This window comes from Taeniopygia guttata, chromosome 4, assembly GCF_048771995.1.
Source record: "Taeniopygia guttata chromosome 4, bTaeGut7.mat, whole genome shotgun sequence".
In the NCBI taxonomy this organism is placed as follows: Eukaryota; Metazoa; Chordata; class Aves; order Passeriformes; family Estrildidae; genus Taeniopygia; species Taeniopygia guttata.
The window spans coordinates 60,177,540-60,187,996 of record NC_133028.1 but is presented as its reverse complement, the minus strand read 5'-3'; positions in this window follow the sequence as shown (position 1 = coordinate 60,187,996).

Sequence of the window (10,457 nt, the reverse complement as noted above, 5' to 3'; positions counted from 1 at the left end):
AAATAGAATCTGCATTGCCTTCCCATCGTCCATGAGACCGGGTGACCTTCTGTTAGGGTGTGGGATTCCTTAAAATCAGAGGGTTTTGGGCACGTTGTAAAAGTCAGACCTCAGAGACAGCAGGATGGTGATTTAGAGCTAAGCAGTAGCTATAAGATTGGTCAGCAGAAAAATTATACAAGAAGTAGAAAGAAAGAACAAATAGAACTATGGTCTGTGTATTAACGTCTGGGTAGAATAACTTCCTACGTTGCAGAAAAGTATATCTGGTGAGATATTAGGAAGTTCTAAGATTAATAATGGAGCTATGTGCATTGTATCTTAAGGCTTACAGGCAAGTATTGTATTTGAAATAAGCAAGCATTGTTTTAACCAAAGGTATGTGTATTTATAGTGATTGGCTAGAACTACTGTCAATATGCTTTTGCTTTGTGTGATTGGTCATAAAGTTTATAAAGTAAGTTGTAACATGAAGTTCTTGGTCTGTTGCTTGGGAATGTGAGCTGCTGGCATCTTCCCATTGTCATAACCATGTAATGAGACTGATGCTAAAAAATAAACAGCTTAAGTCGCATACCACAGCAGTCCTGTCCAGTTTGTGACTTGTGTAGAGCCCCCGGCCGGCGATAATATAGCATTCAATATTTTTATACAGCATGACTTCTCATTACCTAATAAAATGATTTGTAGAAATGAATTGGAAAACAGGAAATAAACCAAGAAAAATATTCAAGCTATAAAAGATGTGAGTTTTCTCTCACAGGTCAAGATTTTCTTTGTATTTCAGATGAAAAATATTAGGAAGCTAAATGGTCACCCATTCTTTTAAAAAGTATCTGGATATCCAAGAGATATAAATTTCGGCAGGACTTGTATGTCAGGTATTCCTGAAAACCTTGATTTCACTGCTGCCCGACCTTGATTCAATCCACTTAAATGCAGCTGTATTCCAGGTGCTCAGTGAAATTCTCCATGGAATGCATATTGTTTAGAAATCATCTGCAGAAAAAGCTAGATACATCTGAAGATCTTTTTTTGGGAATGGCATTTCAGTTCTTTGTACAAACACACAGATGGGATTTCTGCTGTCTTCTTCAGGCCACTTCCTCCAGAGACCTCTCTATTAAATCTCTCTAGTTCTACCCTTCTGGTGATCCAAAGTCAGCACTGGCATTGTCCAACTGCGTGGAATTACTGCATGCTACAGCCGCGCACTGAGGGCTTCTGTGTGCAGCATCATGTAAGCCGTCCTAATGTCACCCTGTTGCTATCAACTCAGCTAGCTCAGCTGGCTGACAGTTGGATCTTAAGGGACAAGAATGTACCCTGATTTTGGAATACAAATGAGGTACTAAGAAGGAGGCTGGAGGATTTCAATATTTCTGCCTCCAGCTTAAGCAACACTAAATCTTGGTCTTTATCTGAGAAATTATGTGAATTAACCCATTTGGCATTCATATGCCAAAAATGCGAGTAATACCCTAAGAACTGTCAAAAATGGAATAAATCCAATCATCACTTTATTAAAAGAATTCACTTGAAGAAGTCAGGGAGAAGGACTAATCATGCAAATGTCCTTCCCTGAGAATCATTCTGTATATTTGCACAGCTCTCTTCTTATATTCCCATCTAATGCATTGGACATGTCTACTTGCGATGAGACAAATTCTTGCAAAGCTTACCAGATAAACCACGTGTTCTATTCAAGCAGCAAAAGATTTCTTTCTGCTTGGATTTGCTAATTATATTTAGACTTAATGGTCTTTTCCAACCCAAGTGATTCCATCATTCTCAAAGTCGCACATGCTACTTGTCCTGCTTTAGGGCAAATCTGGGAGAAGACATCTGAAAGGGGACACCCCCAGAAAGCCAACCCACATGGCCTCTCCCCCCAACCGGTTTGGGAAAAATTTCCTGGGAGAGAAGTGGAAGAAACCTGTTGATTTAACAGGCAAAGCACTCCCCAGCACAAAAAATGAACACTAGCAGATGACAAAGCTCATTTGATGCTCTGAAGAGATGACAACAAGGTCAGAAAGTCTCTCCTGTGGCTGGTCGCTCTGTTATCAGTCCCTGCGGCACTTGGAAAGGCTGCTGCCCAGAGTAGGTCACCAAGTAAAAGCTCTCACTGCTCCCCGAGTCCCAGTCCGGGGCAGGTTCAAACAGGTCCAAGAAAAGGGAAAGGAAAAGCAGCTGTCCAGGGAAAACTTCTCTGCCTCAGCAGCTAAACTAACTAAAAAGCAAAGAAGTGCTCTCTTCTGCTCCGTCCGTGCCCAGACAGCACAGTCCAGCGCAGAATGTGGAGGAGTGTTGCTTGTAGAGGAGTGAGTGCAGTCTCTGATAACCAACTCCGTGCTTTGTCTTCTCCTTGCCTTCACTCTCAGAACCAGTCTTGAAGGCACAGAATATAATAGCCAGCATCAACAGAACAGACCGCTGGGGATACAAGCATCAGAAAGTCACCCTGGGACACTGCTCTATTGAGAGATGTCACCAGACTATGCTAAGACCAATTTCCAGAATAATATTCAAATTCTGTAATCACAGTGGAAAGCTGAGGAGGAAACATCGTTCACTTCAGTTACCTTGTGGCATGCCAGTACTTCCTTTCAATCCCAATGTTTTTTGGTTTTAATCCCATGACATCACAGGCATAACTAAACATCTTTGGAGCAGGAAGGAAGATATTATTCTTCTCATGATACTGATGGGTAAGCTGAAATGCAAAGCTGCTTATTCAAAGTGAAGAAGCAATAAAGTCAATTGTAAAACTCACCACAGTTTTGTTTACTCCCCTAAATCCTTACTATCCCAAAAGACAAGGACAGCTGGAAACACCTTGTGGCTACTTAATTTTTTCCTATACCTACATGGTAGAGGAAGGAAAAATGATCCGAAACAATGGTAATCCACAACAAAGCATTCTTGGCATCACGTTCAGGTCCTGCATAGCAAGCTCTTCACCTGGTAAAGTTATTCCATTGCAACAGTTTGGGGAGTATCTTAGAGGGCTGGGTTTAAACCATTAAACCATCCTGATGATTCAGGAATTCAGTAGCAATGAGAAAGTTTCCAAGAAGATAGTAGTATGCATGGATTTGCATCTATGACAGACATATTTCTACAAGACAGAAGGCTGTACTACATATGGGTGAAGTGGCATCCTGTTGCCACTTTTTTTCTGGTTTTCTGTTTCTTTTGAACTGCTTTCTTACCAGATTAATGAGCTGAACTACCTCAAAAAGGAATCAGGTAAGTGCCCGATCTTTCAAAAAAAACCCAAAAAACCACAAACAACCCCCCCCCCCAAAAAAAAAATCAAATGCAAAATGGTGATCTATAAGTGCATTTGAAAATAAAAGATTTTTCCACTTTTCATAGATACATGGCGTTCTCTAGAATAATATTGCTCCAACATTTTGTTTTGGCTTTTTAAAATTCTAAATTTTATGGATTCTTTTTGGCCATTTTAGTAATGAGATTTTTTGATCTGTTCTTTCAAGCTGAAATTGATTCTAGTAGATAGAAGCACACTGGTAGGTAAAAGTAGACTAGAAAAGAGAACATTCAGATATTCAGACTAGAAAAGACAACATTCACGTCTTCCCATGCAAGCAACTGAAGAAAGCAGGCAGGAGATTGTCAGATAACATGTTATGGGAATTGAAAAGAATCTGTCCTTATTTGAAGCAACTGAGAAACTCACACAAGGAAATACAGGTCAGACAGATGAAAGGGTCACAGATGATGTCAAATCAATACATTTAATGTTTGAATGAAACAAGATTTCTTGAAGTACAATCCTATAGAAGAAAGGTGAATTTTCAGAAGCAATTGAGCTGGGTCTGTTTAAACTCAACTGAGGATTCAGGAGGGCGATCTTGACATTAAAAGGATTTCAAAACATACAAATACCAAGCAGATCTGAAAGATGTCCCCCTAGAACAGCCGGGCTGGGAGTTGTTCACAGATGGAAGCAGTTTCATGGAGGACGGAATCAGACACGCTGGATATGCGGTAACAACATTCAGTCCAGTGGAAGAGGCAAAAGCATTGCCACCAAATACATCCGCCCAGAAGGCAGAACTGGTTGCTTTAACCAGAGCACTAGAATTAAGTGAAGGGAAAAAGGCGAACATATGGACTGATTCAAAATATGCATTTGGAGTAGTGCATGTTCATGGGGCCCTATGGAAAGAACGGGGCCTGTTTTTGTCTCAAGGGACGCACATTAAACACCAAGATGCAGTTCTGCAGCTGACAGGAGCAGTACAAAAACCTGAACAAGCGGCAATTACGCACTGTAAAGCACATCAATCAGGAAACTCCAAAATTTGTGAGGGAAATCGAAAGGCAGATTGGACAGCTCGACAGGCTGCTCGAAAGGTGCAAACAACAATGGCATTGGTCCCTTTAAAACCTAATGTATCTCAATTCCATTTACCTCCACAGCCGAAATATTCAGCAGAAGATGAGAAATTGGGGCATTTACTGAATGCACAGAAGAATCCAGAAGGCTGGTATGTAACTGCACACGGACAGATAGTGGTACCCCCCTTGGTCATGAGAGAGGTTCTACAAATTAAACATAACGGATGTCATTGGGGTGCAGAGGCATTGGTAAAATTTCTAAACCTTATTTGGTCTCAGTACAAATGTTAACAATGGCAAAATCAATAATGTCAAAGTGTGAGATTTGCTTGAAAAATAACCCAGTGGCTAGACGACAGGCACAACTAGGAAGGGTTCGGGTAGGGATAGAACCAGGAGATTATTGGCAGGTAGATTTTGTAGAATTACCAAGAACTCGAGCATACAAATAATTGTTAGCAGGGGCTGATACATTTTCTGGATGGCCAGAAGCCCTTCCCTGTCGCACGACCCAAGCAAAAGAAACAGTTAAGTGGTAACTACAAGAAATCATTCCCAGATTCGGGGTGCCTCTAGGGATATCATCAGATAGGGAACCCCATTTCATAGCCACGGTGGTAAAAGAAGTAAGTAGGTTGCTGGGAATACCTTGGGCCCTCCACACACCATGGAGACCCCAGTCAAGGGGACAGGTGGAGAGGATGAATCAGACACTAAAAAGGCAGATCAGTAAAATATGTCAAGAAGCCCAACTGCAGTGGCCACAGGCTTTACCAATAGCATGGCTGCATCCACATCCTAAATGTAACTGCAGATGTCGAATATGACATCAATCAGTTCAAACAAATAGAGCGTGAAGTACAAGAAGAGCAGAAAGATTTGACTACGAGCTGGTTAGACAAAGTCTTTAAAGGGTTAGGGTGGAATGTGAGTCCATGGATTAAGTCTACCATTGAGAGTGTAATAATCCTATTAATTGTGTTCCTAGTAATTTGGTTAGTCTACAGTGTCCTAAAAGGAGAAATACGGAAGAGGACATCCTGGAACCGGAAAATAATCAAGGCACTGACACGGGACCCACACCCGTCATCCTCTGATCCTCCAGTCCATGACAACGTTCACGTCAATCCTGGATTTGAAGAACATCATGTATAAACTTAGAAACTAAAGACTGTATCAAGTGAAAGTATTTGCACTTATGATGAAGTGAGAATACTTTCAAAGGGGGGAAAATGATAGTAAAAGGGTTTTAAAATCATGGGGATTAAGGGTTAAAAGGAAAAATAAGCTTAGTAGGCCCTGGAAAAATAAACATCCTAAGCACATGGAGAACTCGTACTTGCTAGAACTGCACTGTGTAGCTAGTACATGATAATTGATATAAGTGCCAGATGTGACGTTTGCTTAGTAATTAAATATAATTACAGTTTAATCAAAAAGAATAATCCTGAGAAACTGTGGTCAGGGACCTAAGAAAGATCACGATAAACTCATGTCAATGTATACCATAGAACAATACAAGTTTAATAACTAATGTGTAAGTTCTATAACGATAGAATATAAGATACGTTCAGCTCGAAAGCCATGTCGGAGTCAGATTTGGGTTTGTACCCCGACTCCCAGAGCTCTTAATAAAAGCACCTGCATCTAATCATATCCCGCGATTATGTGTGTTTCCGAACGCTAACAGCAGGAGACTTCGACCTAGCCAGAACCTCGGTGAGAGGTGCTGGAGCACAGAGGGAGCAAAGCCTTTGGACAGGTGTGCCAGCTCCCTCAGAGCTGCTGGTGTCAGCGAACATGCTCCTCCTTGAGGATGCAGATGGCCAGGAAATGCCCAGAATTAAAAAAGGGAATCCAGCTCCCTTCCAGAAGATTTTCCCAGAGGCAAGTGTCCCAGCATCAAGTGTCCTGGAGCTGTCAGTTCCCAGTCCATGTTTCCCAGGATGCTGTGGCGGTGCCAGAGAGGAAGATGCTCAGCACAGTGCAAGAGAAGATCCTCCAGCTGCAAAGGCAAATGTTCCCACCTCCAGAGAATTGTCTGCCATCAGCAGTGCAGGAGCAGAAAGTGGAAGATCTTGAGACTTGGCATATATCTGGCAAGGGCCTCAATCCCTCCCAGTGCCTCAGGGAGAGCTGCCGGACTGCAGAGGGAGGAAGCCCTTTGGAAAGGTGTGCCTGCTCCCTCAGAGCTGTGCGTATCAGCAGGACCTGCTCATCCCCGAAGATGCAGCTGTCCAGGAAATGCCTGGAAGTACAAAGGGGAGCCCAGCCCTCTTCAAGATGTTCCTAGAGGCATAGGCCCCAGCAGTGTCTTGGTGCCACCAGTTGTCAGCCCATGGCTTCCACAGAGCTGTGACTGTTCCAGTGGGGAACACCCCATGCTTGGCAGCAGAGGTGATCCATTGTGAAACCAAGGAAGTTCCTTCTATCAAGGGAGCTCCATGGAGATGGCCTCCGCCTTCCAGGAATTTGTTCAAGGAAGGAGGTCAGATCTTCTTAGGAATATTGGTGTTAAATAAATCAAGATTTTCCCAGAGAACGGTCTGTGTGTTCCCACTCTTCTGGGTTTGACTGGGATTCCTTTCTTCCCAGAAACTGGCACAGTGCTGGGTTTGGATGCTGGATGGGAATGCTGTGGATCACAGGTGGAGAGTTTGGTTGTTGCTAAGCACAGCTTGTCCACCTCAAGGACTCTGCAGGGTCCCAGAAGCCACTCCATGTCCCACGCTCTGCCCGCGAGGAGGTGACAGAGAGCCTGGAGGGAGCATGTCCAGACAGCCAAGCCGGACTGCGCAGAGGGATGTTCCAGAGCACAGCGTGTCCTGCTGAGTCTGACAGCTGAGGAAGCTGGTCAGGAGAGGCTGATCACTGGTGGGATTGATGGGGCATGAGGCAGAGGGTGCTGAGCACTTTTGTTGGGCATTACTGCTCAATCCTGGGCTTTGATCCTCTGGCTCATTTCTCCCCAGCTTCTTCCTCCTTCTTGTTTGTATTCAGCTTCCTGGTTTTCTTCTCCTCCTTCTCCAGGTCTTCTTCTCAGTCTTTCTTATCTTTTTTTCCTTTGTTTGTTTTTAATTCTCTTTTTTCCCTTTTTCTTTCTTTAGCTTTTTTTGTCCTTTTTTTCCTGCCCCACTGCTGGAGGCTGAGCTCGCCAGAGTATGTCTATGCGTCCTAGAGCCCCTTTTGGCATCTGTATATCCCTGAACATCTCCATCGGATGCTGCCTTCCCCTGGGACGGTCCTTGTCTATAACAATGTGTGAAATGAAACTATAGAGATGATTTGAAAAAGGGATATTTTAATGAAAGCGTTGCCCTTATAGTTCTCATAGAGACCCCAAAAAAACCAGTTGTCTTTCAGATTCTCATGGCATTATTCAGTAAATTATATTAAATACATACACCCTAATAAATGAGCCTAGGGCGAAGCATTAATTTAGGCTACGGTGGTTATTCTACGGTAACTTCTCCTGTGCGCAGTCATCCAAGCCTCTGACTCTGGCAAAAGACTGACAGTCCAGAAGAAAGCACTCCTCTTCCAACGGGAGACTTCCCACTCAGAGAAGTCTTCCCAGAAGTGTTATTTCAGGTCATGTTTTCTCCAGACAAGCAGTGCTTTGTTCTCTGGATCTCAGAAAATGCTACCACAGCTGGAAATACCCACAGATTAGCAGTTAGGGCTTGCAAGCAGCACTACCTGATGGCCCAGTGCAGGGGCGTAGAATTCAAATCCCCACCCAGCTGATCCACTACCGCACCTTTGGAAATGTAGTATCTGGGTAACAACAACACAATCAGGCAATAACACAATATAATAACACAAAAAAATAGCACAAGATTATTCTAAAGATAACACAGCTAAAGGAGTAAATGACTCTTAATAAAAATTTCACGTTACCGCTTGCAATTAGTCCTTGTACAGAGGACTCAATGGCTCTGGGCCTGTGGTCACCAACATCCCCATCGGGGCTGTGGAGACACAGGGACCTCCAGCTCCTGGGGAGGAAATGTGCCATGGCCCTTGGACAATCGGCAATCACCACTCACAGGTCACAGGAAAAGGGATAATTACCACTCCCAGCTCAGGCTGCAGACGATGGCTGACACACAGAGCTCTCGCCATCCCGTCACAGTGGGGTCCTGGCTGGAAGGATCACGGCTCAAGTCAGGTCTTCAGGTACACACTGGGAGAGCCATTCAGGGCACATGAGCACCAGCAGCCCGCATAAAAGGGAAGAAAACTGAAAGAGCAGGCACATTTCTGAAAAGAAACCCCCACATTTATTTCCCAAACCCTGTTTTGGGAGGGGTCAGGGCAGTAGGCAGAAGGTGGCACGGTTTTAGTAGATGGCACCTGCCCACAGGCAGGCAGTTGGGTGCTTTCCTGTGACTGGTTGCTGCACTTTCCATTACCATTGGTTGTTTTTAAGGCAGCAGAAGATATGTTTGGGGGGTAAAATGAGACCAGCACCGTGGGAATGACTCCGGCATCTCAACATTTCCTGTGGGCTCCCATTTCATAGGAAGAAAAAAAAAAAAGAGTTCAGCAGGGCTCAAGCTGAAATGATATTTTGTAGCTTCTGGCTCTCCTCAGAGCTCTGGTAAGAGAGGAACGTCTCTGTCCCTGAAACCAAATAAGCCTTGGAATGCACACATGGACCTGTGCCTTGCTTCAAGAGACACCAAGAAGCCCTGCCACTTTGAAAGGGCAGCTGTTGTTTCACTGCTGCATTTCTTGGCTCGGCAAAGCCCCTCCTAGCCGCACTAGGGCCTGAGCTTGAAGATCTAAAGTACCACCCTGGAGGACAGGCATGGAAAGCTTGAGAAAGGCTGAAGGCAGCACTCTGATTCCCCCTTTAGCCAAGACGTTTCTTTAGCTGAAGTTGCTGACAAGGACCAGCCTTGACACACCACAATGGCTTGGTTGTTTTATTTCTCAGGTCCTCAGTCCTGTGTGGTGAAGCGTTCCCGGGTCTCCCAGACCGCTCCGGATAGCTGCAGGTCCGGGACCTCGGGAAACGCTTGATGGTAGTAAAGAGATGAGTCTTCCACCGGGCGAGAGTCTCTCAGGAGGCTTTTATTCTGAGGGCTTCGGTGAGGGAAGGCGAGGGTGGTGAAGGGACACAGCCACTCAGAGGGCGAGCCAGCTCTGAGAGCCCCGAACCAGGGGCGGGGCAGGGTTGATAACAGCTACAGGGAAGGAGGGTCAGGGTACGGAGCATCCAGCCGGGTGAGGGTATGAGGGCGGAGTCAAGCAGGAGTGACACGGCAACGGCCAACTGGGATAGAGGGAAGGAGTGGTTTCGGGGGAGGAACCAATGGGGGGGTACAAAGAATGCCACGGCGACGGCCAGCTGGGCGCAGTGGGGCGATTTCTGGTGTTTCTCCCGGGTAGTTGTCACTTGGGCAGCCATCCTCATTCTATTAAAATAAAAGGAACTGTAAATAACAAAGGATTTGGTTCCCTCCCCTCCCCTCCCAGCTCCCCCTTTGAGTTTAAATAGAAATTTAGGGTAGAGGGGCATAGGGAAAACGGGTAAGGTAAGGGGGTAAGGGAAAGGTAACTGGAGGGGATGGGTTATTTTGGGGTGTCGAGTCCAGAGGTGGGTAGTAAAGTCTGGTGATGAGGACTCGGGACACCAAGTTGGGACGGCTCCCGGTCCTCTTCATTCGTCATCTCTTCCACGCGACTGCGTCGTCTGGTGTTGTGGGAGACGCAGTCTGTGGGTCCTGTCGCGTTGGTGCTTCTGCCGCTGGGGCATCTTCTAAGAAGGGCTTCACATATTTCCCCGGAATCCACTTTGGTCCATGAGCTGTTGAGACACAGGCATACCCTCTCCCCCAGGTTATTAGGGGAAAAGGCCCTGTGATGGCTCGGGATTCCGGGTCACGGACAAGGACCGGTGGGCGCTCCTTCAAAAGCGCTCGCGTGCTGTTAGTAAAGTGTCTGATGACGGGCGGGTCTGGCTCCCGGTCGGTGCAATTTAAAAAATTCAGCACATAAAGTGCTTTACAGAGTCTCTCGACCGGAGTCATCGCCAGCGCCGCATCGTGTTGTTGGTCGAGACACCTTTTGAGTTCTTT